Consider the following 18713-nt stretch of genomic DNA (forward strand, 5'->3'; position numbering starts at 1 on the left):
TCTGAATGGAGCATCATAGGAATTTTCTATGATGGCCTGTCTGAACTATCCAAGATGTCATTGGATAGCTCTGCTGGAGGATCTCTTCATCTGAAGAAGACGCCTGCAGAAGCTCAGGAACTCATTGAAATGTTTACAAATAACCAATTCATGTACACTTCTGAAAGGAATCCTGTGAATAATGGGATAGCTCAGAAGAAAGAAGTTCTTGAGATTGATACTCTGAATGCCATATTGGCTCAGAATAAAATATTGACCCAACAAGTCAATATGATTTCTCAGAGTCTGTCTGGAATACAAGCAGCAACAGGCAGTACTAAGGAAGCTTCCTCTGAAGAAGAAGCTTATGATCCTGAGAACCCAGCAATGGAAGAGGTGAATTACATGGGAGAACCCTATGGAAACACCTATAATCCTTCATGGAGAAATCATCCAAATCTCTCATGGAAGGATCAACAAAGACCTCAACAAGGTTTCAACAACAATAATGGTGGAAGAAACAGGTTTAGCAATAGCAAGCCTTTTCCATCATCTTCTCAGCAACAGACAGAGAATTCTAAGCAAAGCCACTCTGACTTAGCAATAATAGTCTCTGATCTAATCAAAACCACTCAAAGTTTCATGACTGAAACAAGGTCCTCCATTAGAAATTTGGAGGCACAAGTGGGTCAGCTGAGTAAGAAAATTACTGAACTCCCTCCTAGTACTCTCACAAGCAATACAGAAGAGAATCCAAAGAGAGAGTGCAACGCCATAAACACGTCTCACATGGCCGAACCTGGAGAGGAGGAAGAGGCAGTGATCTCTACTGAGGAAGACCTCAATGGACGTCCACTGACCTCCATGGAGTTCCCTAATGAGGAACCATGGGAATCTGAGGCTCAGACTGAGACCATAGAGATTCCATTAAATTTACTTTTGCCATTCATGAGCTCTGATGAGTATTCTTCCTCTGAAGAGGATGAAGATGTTACGGAAGAGCAAGTTGCTAAGTACCTTGGAGCAATCACGAAGCTAAATGCCAGGTTGTTTGGTAATGAGACTTGGGAGGATGAACCTCCATTGCTCATTAAAGAACTGGATGACTTGACTAGGCAGAGATTACCTCTGAAGAGATAAGACCCTGGAAAGTTCTCAATACCTTGTACCATAGGCACCATGACCTTTGAGAAGGCTCTATGTGACCTGGGATCAAGTATAAACCTTATGCCTCTCTCTGTAATGGAGAAGCTAGGGATCATTGAGGTACAAGCTACAAGAATCTCACTGGAGATGGCGGACAATTCAAAGAAACAGGCTTATGGACTTGTAGAGGATGTCCTGGTAAAGGTTGAAGACCATTACATCCCTGCTGATTTCCTAATCTTAGAAACTGGGAAGTGTATGGATGAATCCATCATCATTGGCAGACCCTTCCTAGCCACAGCAAAAGCTGTGATTGATGTTGACAAAGGAGAATTGATCATTCAAGTGAATGAAGACTCCCTTGTGTTTAAAGCTCAAGGATATCCCTCTGTCACCATGGAGAGGAAGCATGAAGAGCTTCTCTCAATACAGAGTCAAACAGAGACCCCACAGTCAAACTCTAAGTTTGGTGTTGGGAGGCCACAACCAAACTTTAAGTTTGGTGTTGAACCCTCACACTCAAATTCTAAGTTTGGTGTTGGGAAGTTCCAACATTGCTCTGAACATCTGTGAGGCTCCATGAGAGCCACTGTCAAGCTATTGACATTAAAGAAGCGCTTGTTGGGAGGCAACCCAATTTTTACTTATCTATGTTAAATTTCTATTTTCTTTTGTTATTTTATGTTTTCTGTAGGTTGATGATCATGTGAAGTCACAAAAACAATTGAAAAAAAAATAAAAACAGAAGGAAAAACAGAATGAAAAATAGAACACCCTGGAGGAGAAACTTACTGCCGTTTAAACGCCAGTAAGGGTAGTAGAATGGGCGTTAAACGCCCAGTTTGGCACCATTCTGGGCGTTTAACGCCAGAAATGGGCACCAGACTGGCGTTTAACGCCAGGAATGGGCAAGAAGCTGGCGTTAAACGCCAGAAATGGGCAGCAGCCTGGCGTTTAACGCCAGGATTGGCAGCAAGGGGCGTTTTGCACGCAACATGGTGCAAGGATGAGAAATCCTTGACACCTCAGGATCTGTGGACCCCACAGGATCCCCACCTACCCCACCTTTCTCTCTCTTCTTCACCCATTCACCAATCACCTCAATACCTCTTCCCCAAAAACCCCTCACCTATCAAATCCCACCATTCTCTTCACCACTCACATCCATCCTTCATAAAACCCCACCTACCTCACCATTCAAATTCAAACCACTTTCCCACCCAAACCCACCCATAATGGCCGAACCATACCCCCCCCTCTCCACTCCTATATAAACCCATCTTCACTCCTTCATTTTCACACAACATACACACTACCCATCCCCCTTGGCCGAAACACAAAGCCCCCTCCATCTCCTCTATTTCTTCTTCTTCTACTCTCTTCTTTCTTCTTTTGCTCGAGGACGAGCAACCTTCTAAGTTTGGTGTGGGAAAAGCTAAAGCTTTTTTTGTTTTTCCATAACCATTAATGGCACCAAAGGCCGGAGAAACCTCTAGAAAGAGGAAAGGGAAGGCAAAATCTTCCACCTCCGAGTCATGGGAGATGGAGAGATTCCTCTCAAAGGTGCATCAAGACCACTTCTATGAAGTTGTGGCCAAGAAGAAGGTGATCTCCGAGGGCCCTTTTAAGATCAAAAAGGGCGAATATCCGGAGATCCGACATGAGATTCGAAGAAGAGGTTGGGAAGTTCTCACCAACCCCATTCAACAAGTCAGAATCTTAATGGTTCAAGAGTTCTATGCCAATGCATGGATCACCAAGAACCATGATCAAAGTGTGAACCCAGACCCTAAGAATTGGCTTACAATGGTCCGAGGGAAATACTTAGACTTTAGTCTGGAAAATGTAAGGTTGGCATTCAATTTGCCTATGATGCAAGGAGATGCACACCATACACTAGAAGGGTCAACTTTGATCAAAGGTTAGACCAAGTCCTCATGGACATCTGTGAAGAGGGCGCTCAATGGAAGAGTGATTCAAGAGGAAAGCCAGTTCAACTAAGAAGGCATGACCTCAAGCCCGTGGCTAGGGGATGGTTGGAGTTCATCCAACGCTCAATCATTCCTACTAGCAACCGATCTAAAGTTACTATAGACCGGGCTATCATGATTCATAGCATCATGATTAGAGAGGAAGTAGAAGTTCATAAGGTTATATCCCAAGAACTCTACAAGGTAGCGGACAAGTCTTCTACTCTGGCAAGGTTAGCCTTCCCTCATCTCATTTGTCACCTCTGCAATTCAGCTGGAATTGACATAGAGGAAGACATCCTCATTGATGAGGACAAGCCCATCACTAAGAAAAGGATGGAGCAAATGAGAGAACCTCACTAAGAGCATGAGGAAACTCCTCATCATGAAATCCCTGAGATGCCTCAAGGGATGCATTTTCCTCCACAAAACTATTGGGAGCAAATCAACACTCCCTAGGAGAATTAAGTTCCAACATGGGACAACTGAGGGTGGAGCACGAAGAGCATTCCATCCTCCTCCATGAAATTAGAGAAGACCAAAGAACCATGAGAGAGGAGCAACAAAGGCAAGGAAGAGACATTGAGGAGCTCAAGCACTCCATAAGATCTTCAAGAGGAAGAACAAGCCGCCATCACTAAGGTGAACCCGTTCTTTAATTTTCTTGTTCTTTATTTTCCTGTTTTTCGAATTTTTATGCTTGTGTTTATTTATATTTGTGTCTTTATTACGTGATCATTAGTGTCTAAGTGTCTATGCCTTAAAGTTATGAAAATGAATCCATCACCTTTCTTAAATGAAAAATATTTTTAATTGAAAAAGAAAAAGAAGTGCATGAATTTCAAATTTTAAAACAGTTTAATTATTTTGATGTGGTGGCAATACTATTGTTTTTCTGAATGAATGCTTGAACAGTGCATATTTTTGAATTTATTGTTTAAAGAATGTTAAAATTGTTGGCTCTTGAAAGAATGATGGGAAAAGGAGAAATGTTATTTGATAATCTGAAAAATCATAAAATTGATTCTTGAAGCAAGAAAAAGCAGTGAAAAGCTTGCAAAAAAAAGATATATGCGAAAAAAAAGAAGAAAGAGAAAGAAAAGCAAGCAGAAAAAGCCAATACCCCTTTAAACCAAAAGGCAAGGGTGATAAAAAGGATCCAAGGCTTTGAGCATCAGTGGATAGGAGGGCCCACAGGAATAAAATCCTGGCCTAAGCGGCTCAACCAAGCTGTCCCTAACCATGTGCTTGTGGCGTGAAGGTGTCAAGTGAAAACTTGAGACTAAGCGGTTAAAGTCGAGGTCCAAAGCAAAAAGAAGAGTGTGCTTAAGAATCCTGGACACCTCTAATTGGGGACTCTAGCAAAGCTGAGTCACAATCTGAAAAGGTTCACCCAGTTATGTGTCTGTGGCATTTATGTATCCGGTGGTAATATTGGAAAATAAAGTGCTTACGGCCACGGCCAAGACTCATAAAGTAGCTGTGTTCAAGAATCAACATACTTAACTAGGAGAATCAATAACACTATCTGGATTCTGAGTTCCTATAGATGCCAATCATTCTAAACTTCAAGGAATAAAGTGAGATGCCAAAACTGTTCAGAAGCAAAAAGCTAAAAGCCACGCTCATCTAATTAATACTGATCTTCATAGATATTTTTTGAATTCATTGTATATTCTCTTCTTTTTATCCTATTTGATTTTCAGTTGCTTGGGGACAAGCAACAATTTAAGTTTGGTGTTGTGATGAGCGGATAATTTATACGCTTTTTGGCATTGTTTTTAGTATGTTTTTAGTATATTTTAATTAGTTTTTATTATATTTTTATTAGTTTTTAAATAAAAATCACTCTTCTGGAATTTACTATGAGTTTGTGTATTTTTCTGTGATTTCAGGTATTTTCTAGCTGAAATTGAGGGACCTGCGCAAAAATCTGATTCAGAGGCTGAAAAAGGACCGTAGATGCTGTTGGATTCTGACCTCCCTGCACTCAAAATGGATTTTCTGGAGCTACAGAAGCCCAATTGGTGCGCTCTCAATTGCGTTGGAAAGTAGACATCCTGGGCTTTCCAGCAATATATAATAGTTTATACTTTACCCGAGATTTGATGGCCCAAACAGGTGTTGCAAGTCAGCTCAAGAATTCTGGCGTTTAACTCCAAAATTGGCACAAAAGCTGGAGTTAAACGCCCAACTGGCACAAAAGTTGGCGTTTAACTCCAAGAAAAGTCTCTACACATGGAAGATTCAATGCTCAGTCCAAGCACACACCAGGTGGGCCCGGAAGAAGATTTCTGCATTAATTACTGATTTCTGTAAATCCTAGGCTACTACTTCTCTATAAATAGGACATTTTGCTATTGTATTTTATATCTTTGGATCATCTTTGGACGTTTAGTCCCTAGACCTTGGAGGCTGGCCATTCGGCCATGCTTACACTTATGTATTTTCAACAGTGGAGTTTCTACACACCATAGATTAAGGTGTGGAGCTCTGTTGTTCTTCATGAATTAATACAAAGTACTATTGTTTTTCTATTCAACTCAAGTCTATTTCTTCTCCAAGATATTCATTCGTTCTTCAACTTGATGAATGTGATGATCCGTGACACTCATCATCATTCTCACCTATGAACATGTGCCTGACAACCACCTCTGTTCTACTAGCAATGGCTTGAATGCGTATCTCTTGGGTTTCTAATCTAAGATTGGAACCTTCGTGGTATAGGCTAGAATTATTGGCGGCCATTCCTGAGATCCGGAACGTCTAAACCTTGTCTGTGGTATTCTGAGTAGGATCTGGGAAGGGATGACTGTGACGAGCTTGAAACTCGCGATTGTTGGGCGTGTGACAGACGCAAAAGGATCAATGGATCCTATTCCAGTATGATCGAGAACCGACAGATGATTAGCCGTGCGGTGACAGCGCATTTGGAACGTTTTCACTGAGAGGACGGAAGTAGCCATTGACAACGGTGATGCCCAACATAAAGCTTGCCATGGAAAGGAGTATGAATGATTGGAAGAAGGCAATAGGAAAGCAGAGGTTCAGGAGGAACAAAGCATCTTCATACGCTTATCTGAAATTCCAACCAAAGAATTACATAAGTATCTCTATCTTTATTTTATGTTTTATTCATCTTTTAATTATCAATTCTCCATCACCATCTGAATTTTCCTGAATGAGATTTACAAGGTGACCATAGCTTGCTTCAAGCCGACAGTCTCCGTGGGATCGACCCTTACTCACGTAAGGTATTACTTGGACGACCCAGTGCACTTGCTGGTTAGTTGTGCAGAATTGTGACAAAGTGTGATTCACGTTTAAGAGCTCCAAGTCCTTTGGCGCCATTGTTGATGATCACAATTTCGCATACCAGTAACCCAAGGATATAGTGCCTGGCACACTCTTGTAGCAGAAAAGGTCATGAATCATAATTCATTCCCAGAGATATAGTGCCATGCACACTTTCTACATTCAACCAGTTCATCAACCTCACATCATCACCAGTCATCACCATTTCTCATCTCAATCCACTTTCAATTATCAATTTTCAACATTCCAAGGATATAGTGCCTGGCACACTCTCTTTCAAACATTATCATTCCAATGATATAGTGCCTGGCACACTCTCAACATTCATCAGGATCATTAATCCCTTTTTGAGTCCTCAACTCATCACATCCATCATCAATTCATAATTTCCATCCCAAACTCATCAGTTCATCAATATCTCAATTCATTGTCAGCAATCAACCAGTTCACTACTCTTCCTTCTCTCTCAACCAACTCATCCTCAATACACTAGAAACCTAAACCTCCGTTTACTAACTTTTCAAAGTAAAACCCAATTTAAACCTCCTAATACCTTTTCCCTATTCCAACATCCAAAATTGAGCACAAAAGTCTTAAAATGGTGTTATAGAAGCTTACAACCTTATTGGAAAGGTAGAATAGTTGAAAAACAAGTAAAATTTAAGAAACAAGACGTGTGCGGCCGCACTGGGGTGTGTGCGTGCGCACGTCTAGGAGATTTTCAAATGTGTGCGTATGCAGAGGGGTGTGCATACGCACAGGGGGTAAAACTTACAGAATCTGTTCACTCGCATAACCTGTGCCAGCGCCCCTGACAGACTGGCCTTCCCAACGTGTGCGTCCGCACAGGTTAAAATTCTTCCTTAGATATGTGCGCGAACAAGCTGTGCTAGCGCTGCAAACAGAATGCATTTCCCTGCCTATGCGTGCGCACAGGTGTGTGCGTCCGCACAGGTCAAAATTTTCGCAGGGTGTGCATCCGCACGAGGGTGTGCGCTCGCACATATCAGAAATCATGAAATTCTGCAACTTTGCAGAATTTCAGATTTTTAGCACCAACTTTGAATGATCATAACTTCCTCTACAAAATTCCAATTTCCACAAACTTTATATCGATTTAAAGGGTTTTCAAGGATCTTGAATTCTAAACAAATTTCAATGAATTTTGAAAATCGAGGCAAAAATTATTATCAGAGAAAGTTCACCCGAAATTCAATCTTATCCAAAACCTCATAACCTCAATTTTAACCAACCCTCAATCCAAAATCACTTATCCCACATTCAAAATAGTCCCAAGGTACCTAAACCATATTCATATAACTTTCCTTCAATCCATAACTTAGCAACACATAAAGATCATCAATTCCATAATCCAAATTTCTACTTGTAAACTCAATTCTCAACAATCTAAAACCAAACTAATCATAACCCATATAATACCAAAACAACATTAAAGTCCATACCATTTTTTCCCAATTCAACCATCTATAATATCCCAATTTCATCATTCAACACCAGCAAAATCCTTAGCCACCAACATCCAAAACCATCATAATCATTCACAATCATCATCAATCAATCAACATCATCAACTACTACAATTCCTCATATTAATCTCATAAAACTCACGTCTTCAAAAATAGCCATCAAAATCAACATCCATAATACCAATATCAACATACACACTCACCCACATCATAATACATCATTAATACTAATACTTCTCAACAATCACCATCACCCATAAAATTAATTATTTATCATTACTCATTGGTGCACGAAATTGTGATCTCAGACAATGGCGCCAAAAACTCAGTACGCACGTCTTAATAAATCGTTTTTCATTCACAACTTTGATACAACTAACCAGCAAGTGCACTGGGTCGTCCAAGTAATAAAACCTTACGTGAGTAAGGGTCGATCCCACGGAGATTGTTGGTATGAAGCAAGCTGTGGTCATCTTGTAAATCTCAGTTAGGCGGATATCAAATGGTTATGGAGTTTTCAAATAATAATAATAAATAAACAGAAAATAAAGATAGAAATACTTATGTAAATCATTGGTGAGAAATTCAGATAAGCGTATAGAGATGCTTTCATTCCTCTGAACTTCTGCTTTCCTGCTGTCTTCATCCAATCATTCCTACTCCTTTCCATGGCAAGCTTTCTGTAAGACATCACCGTTGTCAATGGCTACATCCCATCCTCTCTGTGAAAAAGGTCCAAATACTCTGTCACGGCACGGCTAATCATCTGGAGGTTCTCGATCATACTGGAATAGGATTCACCCTCCTTTTGCGTCTGTCACTACGCCCAGCACTCGCGAGTTTGAAGTTCGTCACAGCCATCCCTTTCCAGATCCTACTCGGAATACCACAGACAAGGTTTAGACTTTCCGGATCTCAGGAATGGCCATCCATGGGTTCTAACTTATACCACAAAGATTCTAATATGTCGGACTCGGTCCTCTGTATTAGATATCTAAGAGATACTCATTCTAGCTTGTTTGCATGTAGAACGGAAGTGTTTGTCAGGCACGCGTTCATAAGTGAGAATGATGATGAGTGTCACATAATCATCACATTCATCATGTTCTTGGGTGCGAATGGATATCTTAGAAGCGGAATAAGTTGAATTGAATAGAAAAACAGTAGTACTTTGCATTAAATCATGAGGAACAGCAGAGCTCCACACCTTAATCTATGGAGTGCAGAAACTCTACCGTTAAAAATACATAAGTGATGAAGGTTCAGGCATGGCCAAATGGCCAGCCCCCAACGTGATCAATATGATCCAAAGTTGAACTAAAAATCATAAGATATAAATACAATAGTAAAAAGTCCTATTTATACTAAACTAGTTACTAGGGTTTACAGAATTGAGTAAATGATGTAGAAATCCACTTCTGGAGCCCACTTGGTGTGTGCTTGGGCTGAGCATTGAAGCTTTCACGTGTAGAGGTCTTCCTTGGAGTTAAACGCCAGTTTGTAACCTATTTCTGGCGTTTAACTCTGCTTTGCAACCTGTTTCTAGCGTTTAACTCCAGAATAGGGCAGAGAGCTGCCGTTGAACGCCAGTTTGTGTCATCTAAACTCGGGCAAAGTATGGACTATTATATATTTCTGGAAAGCCCTGGATGTCTACTTTCCAACGCAATTAAAAACACGCCATTTAGACTTCTGTAGCTCTAGAAAATCCACTTTGAGTGCAGGGAGGTCAGAATCCAACAGCATCTGCAGTCCTTCTTCAACCTCTGGATCTGATTTTTGCTCAAGTCCCTCAATTTCAGCCAGAAAATACCTGAAATCACAGAAAAACGCACAAACTCATAGTAAAGTCCAGAAATGTGAATTTAATATAAAAACTAATAAAAACATCCCTAAAAGTAACTAGATCCTACTAAAAACAATGCCAAAAAGCGTATAAATTATCCGCTTATCACAACACCTAACTTAAATTGTTGCTTGTCCCCAAGAAACTGAAAATCAAATAGGATAAAAAGAAGAGAATATACTATAAATTCCAAACTATCAATGAAACATAGCTCCAATCAGATGAGTGGGACTTGTAGCTTTTTGCCTCTTTAATAGTTTTGGCATCTCACTTTATCCATTGAAGTTCAGAATGATTGGCATCTATAGGAACTCAGAATTCAGATAGTGTTATTGATTCTCCTAGTTCAGTATGTTGATTCTTGAACACAGCTACTTTATGAGTCTTGGCCGTGGCCGTAAGCACTTTATTTTCCAGTATTACCACCGGATACATAAATGCCACAGACACATAACTGGGTGAACCTTTTCAGATTGTGACTCAGCTTTGCTAAAGTCCCCAATTAGAGGTGTCCAGGGTTCTTAAGCACACTCTTCTTTTGCTTTGGACCTTGACTTTAACCGCTCAGTCTCAAGTTTTCACTTGACACCTTCACACCACAAGCACATGGTTAGGGACAGCTTGGTTTAGCCGCTTAGGCTAGGATTTTATTCCTTTAGGCCCTCCTATCCACTGATGCTCAAAGCCTTGGGATCCTTTTTATTTACCCTTGCCTTTTGGTTTTAAGGGTTATTGGCTTTTTGCTCTTGCCTTTTGGTTTTTAAGAGCTTTTGGCTTTTTCTGCTTGCTTTTTCTTTTTCTTTCTATTATTTTTTTTCGCATATATTTTTTTTTTCTGCAAGCTTTTGTATTCACTGCTTTTTCTTGCTTCAAGAATCATTTTTATGATTTTTCAGATTATCAAATAACATTTCTCCTGTTCATCATTCCTTCAAGAGCCAACATATTTAACATTCTTAAACAACAACTTCAAGAGACATATGCACTGTTCAAGCATTCATTCAGAAAACAAAAAGTATTGTCACCACATCAATATAATTAAACTGAGTTCAAGGATAAGTTCAAAACTCATGTACTTCTTGTTCTTTTGAATTAAAAACATTTTTCATTTAAGAGAGGTGATGGATTCATAGGACATTCATAACTTTAAGACAAAGTTACTAAATACTAATGATCATGTAATAAGACACTAACATAGATAAGCACTTAACATAAAGAAAACGAAAAACAGAAAATTTGAGAACAAGGAATGAGTCCACTTTAGTGATGATGGCGTTTCCTTCTTGAGGAACTAATGATGTCCTTGAGCTCTTCTATGTCTCTTCCTTGTCTTTGTTGCTCCTCCCTCATTGCTCTTTGATCTTCTCTAATTTTATGAAGGATGATGGAGTTTTCTTGATGTTCCACCCTTAACTGTCCCATGTTGGAACTTAATTCTCCTAGGGAGGTGTTGATTTGCTCCCAAAAATTCTGTGGAGGAAAGTGCATCCCTTGAGGCATCTCAAGGATTTCTTGGTGATGAGCTTTTTCCTGCGTCTCTTGAGATCCATGAATAGGCTCTCTTGTTTTCTCTATCCTTTTCTTAATGATAGGCTTGTCCTCTTCAATGAGGATATCTCCCTCTATGTCAATCACAGCCGAATTGCATAGGTGGCAAATGAGATGAGGAAAGGCTAACCTTGCCATAGTGGAGGACTTGTCAGCCACCTTGTAGAGTTATTGAGGTATAATCTCATGAACCTCCACTTCCTCCCCAATCATGATGCTATAGATCATGATGGCCCGGTCTATTGTAACTTCAGACCGGTTGCTAGTGGGGATGATTGAGCGTTGAATGAACTCCAACCATCCTCTAGCTACAGGCTTAAGGTCCAGTCTTCTCAGTTGAACCGGTTTGCCTTTTGAGTCAATCTTCCATTGAGCTCCTTCCACACATATGTCCATGAGGACTTGGTCCAATCTTTGATCAAAGTTGACTCTTCTTGTGTAGGGGCGTGCATTCTCTTCCATCATTGGCAAGTTGAACGCCAACCTCACATTTTCTGGACTAAAATCTAAGTATTTCCCCCGAACCATGGTGAGATAATTCTTTGGGTTCGGGTTCTTACTTCGATCATGGTTCCTAGTGATCCATGCATTAGCATAGAACTCTTGAACCATTAGAATTCCGACTTGTTGGATGGGGTTTGTTAGAACTTCCCAACCTCTTCTATGGATCTCATGTCGGATTTCCGGATACTCATTTTCTTGAGTTTGAAAGGGACCTCGGGGATCACCTTCTTCTTGGCCACAACATCATAGAAGTGGTCTTGATGGGCTTTGGAGATGAATCTTTCCATCTTCCATGACTCGGAGGTGGAAGCTTTTGTCTTCCTTTTCCCTTTTCTAGAGGATTCTCCGGTCTTAGGTGCCATCAATGGTAATGGAAAAACAAAAAGCTTATGCTTTTTACCACACCAAACTTAGAATATTGCTCGCCCTCGAGCAAGAGAAGAAAGAAAAGAAGAAGAAGATATGGAAGAGAGAGAGAGAGGGTTGTGTTGTGTGAGAATGAAGAAGAATGGAGAGGTTTATATAGTGGAAGGAAAGGGGTTAAGGTTCGGCCATATGGGGTGGGTTTGGGTGGGAAAGTGATTTTGAATTTTGAAGGTAGGTGGGGTTTATGAGGTAGGTTTATGGGGAAGATTGGATGGATGTGAATGATGAATGGGTAATAGGGAAGAGAGAGATTGAGGTGATTAGTGAAGGGTTTTAGGAAAAGGTGTTTATTGGGAAGAGAGGATGAATGAGAAGAGGGGAGAGTATGAGTGGAGGTAGGTGGGGATCCTGTGGGGTCCACAGATGCTGAGATGATCCTGTGGGGTCCACAGATCCTGAGGTGTCAAGGATTTACATCTCTGCACCATTGAGGCATGTAAAATGCCTTTGCATGCAATTCTGGCGTTTAAACGCCAAATTGATGCTTGTTCTGGGCGTTCAACGCCCAGATGCAGCATGTTTCTGGCGTTGAACGCCAGTTCTATGCTTGTTTCTGGCGTTCAGCGCCACCCTTCCTCAGTGTGCATTCCTGGCGTCTGAATGCCAGGATGTTGCTTGTTTCTGGCGTTCAACGCCAGATCCATGCTTTGTTCTGGCGTTGAATTCCAGCCAGATGCTCCTTACTGGCGTTTAAACACCAGTAAGTCCTTCCTCCAGGGTGTGATTTTTCTTCTGCTGTTTTTGATTCTGTTTTTAATTTTTCTATTTATTTTGTGACTCCACATGATCATGAACCTAATAAAACATGAAAGAACAATAAGAATGAAAATAAAATTAGATAAATAAAAATTGGGTTGCCTCCCAACAAGCGCTTCTTTAATGTCAATAGCTTGACAGTGAGCTCTCATGGAGCCTCACAGATGTTTAGAGCATTGTTGAGACTTCCCAACACCAAACTTAGAGTTTGGATATGGGAGTTCAACACCAAACTTAGAGTTTGGTTGTGGCCTCCCAACACCAAACTTAGAGTTTGACTATGGGGGCTCTGGTTGACTCTGCAGTGAGAGAAGCTTTTCATGCTTCCTCTCCATGGTTATAGAGAGATATCCTTGAGTTTTAAATACAAGGTTGTCCTCATTTAGTTGAAGGATCAATTCTTCTCTGTCCACATCAATCACAGCTCTTGCTGTGGCTAGGAAGGGTCTTCCAAGGATGATGGATTCATCCTCATCCTTCCTAGTATCTAGGATTATAAAATCAGCAGGGATGTAAAGGCCTTCAACCTTTACTAACATGTCCTCTACTTGTCCATAAGCCTATTTTCTGGAATTGTCTGCCATCTCTAATGAGATTCTAGTAGCTTGTACCTCAAAGATTCCCAGTTTCTCCATTACAGAGAGTGGCATGAGGTTTATTCCTGACCCCAGGTCACATAGAGCCTTCTCAAAGGTCATGGTGCCTATGGTGCAAGGTATTAAGAACTTTCCAGGATCCTGTTTCTTCTGAGGTAATCTCAGTTGATCCAGATCACTCAGTTCATTGGTGAGCAAGGGAGGTTCATCTTCCCAAGTCTCATTACCAAATAATTTGGCATTCAGCTTCATGATTGCACCAAGGTACTTGGCAACTTGCTCTTCGGTAACATCTTCATTCTCTTCAGAAGAAGAATACTCATCAGAGCTCATGAATGGCATAAGGAGGTTCAATAGAATCTCTATAGTCTCTAAATGAGCCTCAAATTCCTTTGGTTCCTCAAAGGGAAACTCCTTGTTGATCACTGGACATCTCAGGAGGTCTTCCTCCTTGGGATTCACGTCCTCCCCTTCCTCCTTGGATTTGGCCATGATGGTTATATCAATGGCCTTGCAATCTCTCTTTGGATTCTCTTCTATATTGCTTGGGAGAGTACTAGGAGGGGTTTCTGTGATCTTATTACTCAGCTGGCCCACTTGTGCCTCCAAATTTCTAATGGATGACCTTGTTTCATTCATGAAACTTAGAGTGGCCTTAGATAGATCAGAGACTAAATTTTCTAAGCTAGATGGATTCTGCTCAGAATTCTCTGTCTGTTGCTGAGTGGATGATGGAAAAGGTTTACTACTATTAAACCTGTTTCTTCCACCATTATTAAAGCCTTGTTGAGGCTTTTGTTGATCCTTCCATGAGAGATTTGGGTGATTTCTCCATGAGGGATTATAGATGTTTCCATAGGGTTCACCCATGTAATTCACCTCTGCTATTGCAGGGTTCTCAGGATCATAAGCTTCTTCTTCAGAAGATGCCTCTTGAGTATTGTTGGATGCAGCTTGCATTCCATTCAGACTCTGAGAAATCATATTGACTTGCTGAGTCAATAGTTTATTCTGAGCCAATATGTCATTCAGAGTATCAATTTCAAGAACTCCCTTCCTTTGAGGTGTCCCATCACTTACAGGATTCCTCTTAGAAGTGTACATAAACTGGTTGTTAGCAACCATGTCAATGAGTTCTTGGGCTTCTGCAGGCGTTTTCTTTAGGTGAATGGATCCACCTGCAGAAGTATCCAATGACATCTTTGATAGCTCAGATAAACCATCATAGAATATATCCAGGATGGTCCATTCTGAAAGCATGTCAGAAGGATACTTTTTGGTCAGTTGCTTGTATCTCTCCCAAGCTTCATAGAGGGATTCACCTTCCTTCTGTCTGAAGGTTTGAACATCCACTCTAAGCTTACTGAGCTTTTGAGGAGGAAAAAACTTGGCTAAGAAAGCCGTGACTAGCTTATCCCAAGAGTTTAGGCTATCTTTAGGTTGAGAATCCAACCATATTCTAGCTCTGTCTCTTACAGCAAAAGGGAAAAGCATGAGCTTGTAGACTTCAGGATCTACTCCATTAGTCTTAACAGTGTCACATATCTGCAAGAATTCAGTTAAGAACTGAAAAGGATCTTCAGATGGAAGTCCATGAAACTTGCAGTTCTGTTGCATCAGAGAAACTAATTGAGGTTTAAGCTCAGTTGTTTGCTCCAATGGCATGGATGGAGATGCTTCTTCCATGTAAATTGGAATGAGGTGCAGTAAAGTCACCAAGCATCCTCCTTACATTATTGTTGTTAGGTGCGTCTGCCATCTCCTTTTCTTGTTCGAAAATTTCAGTAAGGTTGTCTCTGGATTGTTATAATTTAGCTTCTCTTAGTTTTCTCTTCAGAGTCCTTTCAGGTTCTGGATCAGCTTCAACAAGAATGCCCTTTTCCTTGTTCCTGCTCATATGAAAGAGAAGAGAACAAGAAAGGAAGAGGAATCCTCTATGTTACAGTAAAGAGGTTCCTTATTGCTAGTAGAAGAAGAAAGGGAATAAGAGTGAAGAAGAATGGATAATCCAAACACAAGGGCGAGGATAGGAGCAGAGATATGAGATGAAGAGAAGTGTTAGTAAGTAATTAAATAAATACAAGAAGATGAGAGAGAGAAATTTTCGTAAATAATTTTTGAAAAGGAGTTGATGATTTTCGAAAATTAAAAGGGAAATAAAATTAAAATTAAAATTTAAAACAATTAATTAATTAAAAAGAATTTTTGAAAAAGAGAAAGGTATTTTCGAAAATTAGAGAGGGAAGAGTAGTTAGGTGGTTTTGAAAAAGATAAGAAACAAACAAAAAGTCAATTAGTTAGTTGAAAAAGATTTGAAAATCAATTTTGAAAATATAAGAAAATAAGAAGTTAGAAAAGATATTTTAAAATTTTTTTTTTGGAAAAGATATGATTTAAAAAGATATGATAGAAAGATATGATTAAAATTAATTTTGAAAAAGATTTGAATTTTAAAATCAAAATTAATGACTTGACTTACAAGTAATCACAAGATATAATTCTAGAACTTAAAGTTTGAATCTTTCTTAACAAGAAAGTAACAAACTTGAAATTTTTGAATCAAAACATTAATTGTTGATAATATTTTCGAAAATTATGAGATAAAATTAAGAAAAAAATTTTTGAAAAAATATTTTTAGAATTTTCAAAAATAAATAAGAAAAATGAAAAAGATATGATTTTTGAAAAAAGATTTTGAAAAAGATAAGATTTTTAAATTGAAAATTTGATTTGACTCATAAGAAACAACTAAATTTTAAAAAGTTTTGAAAAAGTCAACTCAAATTTTCGAAAATTTATGAGTGAAAAAGGGAAAGATATTTTTTTTTATTTTTGAATTTTTAATGATGAAAGAGAAAAACATCAAAAAGACAAAATTTTGGATCAAAACATGTGATGCATGCAAGAACACTATGAATGTCAAGATTGAACACCAAGAACACTTTGAATGTCAAGATGAACACCAAGAACTTATTTTTGAAAAATTTTCAAGAAAAGAAAACATGCAAGACACCAAACTTAGAAATCTTTAATGCTTAGACACTATGAATGCAAAGATGCACATGAAAAACAACAAAAGACACAAAACAAGAAAATATGAAGATCAAACAAGAAGACTTACCAAGAACAACTTGAAGATCATGAAGAACACTATGAATGCATGAATTTTCGAAAAATGCATAAATTTTTTTTTAAAAAAATGCAAATGACACCAAACTTAAAAATTGACTCAAGACTCAAACAAACAACATAAAATATTTTTTATTTTTATGATTTTATTAATTTTTTTGGATTTTTGTATATTTTTATTTTTTTGAAAACATATAGGGAAAAGGAAGCAATGAATTCAAAGTCCTCAATCAAGATTCCAGGAATCATACCAGGTTAGTCTAAAGCTTGATGGCCAGCCAAACTTCAGCATACCATTTTGAAACTTTAGAATTCATTCTTAAAAATTTTAAAATAATTTTCGAAAACAAAGGGAAAAATTTTTTTTTTTTTTTGAAAATAAAACAAAAAGAAAATTACCTAATCTGAGCAACAAGATGAACCGTTAGTTGTCCAAACTCGAACAATCCCCGGCAACGGCACCAAAAACTTGGTGCAAGAAATTGTGATCTCAGGTAACGGCGCCAAAAACTCAGTACGCACGTCTTAATAAATCGTTTTTCATTCACAACTTCGATACAACTAACCAGCAAGTGCACTAGGTCGTCCAAGTAATAAAACCTTACGTGAGTAAGGGTCGATCCCACGGAGATTGTTGGTATGAAGCAAGCAGTGGTCATCTTGTAAATCTCAGTCAGGCGGATATCAAATGGTTATGGAGTTTTCGAATAATAATAATAAATAAACAGAAAATAAAGATAGAAATACTTATGTAAATCATTGGTGAGAATTTCAGATAAGCGTATAGAGATGCTTTCGTTCCTCTGAACCTCTGCTTTCCTGCTGTCTTCATCCAATCATTCCTACTCCTTTCCATGGCAAGCTTTCTGTAAGGCATCACCGTTGTCAATGGCTACATCCCATCCTCTCTGTGAAAAAGGTCCAAATGCTCTGTCACGGCACGGCTAATCATCTGGAGGTTCTCGATCATACTGGAATAGGATTCACCCTCCTTTTGCGTCTGTCACTACGCCCAGCACTCGCGAGTTTGAAGTTCGTCACAGCCATCCCTTCCCAGATCCTACTCGGAATACCACAGACAAGGTTTAGACTTTCCGGATCTCAGGAATGGCCATCCATGGGTTCTAACTTATACCACGAAGATTCTAATATCTCGGACTCGGTCCTCTGTATTAGATATCTAAGAGATACTCATTCTAGCTTGTTTGCATGTAGAACGGGAGTGTTTGTCAGGCACGCGTTCATAAGTGAGAATGATGATGAGTGTCACATAATCATCACATTCATCATGTTCTTGGGCGCGAATGGATATCTTAAAAGCGGAATAAGTTGAATTGAATAGAAAAACAGTAGTACTTTGCATTAAATCATGAGGAACAGCAGAGCTCCACACCTTAATCTATGGAGTGCAGAAACTCTACCGTTAAAAATACATAAGTGATGAAGGTTCAGGCATGGCCGAATGGCCAGCCCCCAACGTGATCAATATGATCCAAAGTTGAACTAAAAATCATAAGATGTAAATACAATAGTAAAAAAGTCCTATTTATACTAAACTAGTTACTAGGGTTTACAGAATTGAGTAAATGATGTAGAAATCCACTTCCGGGGCCCACTTGGTGTGTGCTTGGCCTGAGCTTGAAGTTTACACGTGGAGAGGTCATTCTTGGAGTTGAACGCCAGTTTGTAACTTGTTTCTGGCGCTGGACGCCAGACTGCAGCATGGAACTGGAATTGAACTCCAGTTTACGTCGTCAATCCTTATTCAAAGTATGGAAACTTTCCAACGCAATTGGAAGCGCGCCATTTGGAGTTCTGTAGCTCTAGAAAATCCACTTTGAGTGCAGGGAGGTCAGAATCCAACAGCATCTGCAGTCCTTCTTCAACCTCTAGATCTGATTTTTGCTCAAGTCCCTCAATTTCAGCCAGAAAATACCTGAAATCATAGAAAAACACACAAACTCATAGTAAAGTCCAGAAATGTGAATTTAACATAAAAACTAATAAAAAC

At 39.3% G+C, this 18713-nt stretch overlaps 1 non-coding gene across 1 annotated transcript; it reads left to right on the forward strand.

Annotated features, from left to right (window-relative positions):
- The first annotated feature begins 14827 nt into the window (after positions 1–14827).
- On the forward strand, positions 14828–14935 carry LOC148546365 (small nucleolar RNA R71). Its single transcript, XR_015901487.1, has one exon. It is a non-coding gene; the product is annotated as a small nucleolar RNA R71 (small nucleolar RNA).
- The last annotated feature ends 3778 nt before the right edge of the window (positions 14936–18713 follow it).

Source organism: Arachis ipaensis, chromosome B9 (assembly GCF_059453495.1).
Source record: "Arachis ipaensis isolate K30076 ecotype BB chromosome B9, ASM5945349v1, whole genome shotgun sequence".
Lineage (NCBI taxonomy): Eukaryota > Viridiplantae > Streptophyta > Magnoliopsida > Fabales > Fabaceae > Arachis > Arachis ipaensis.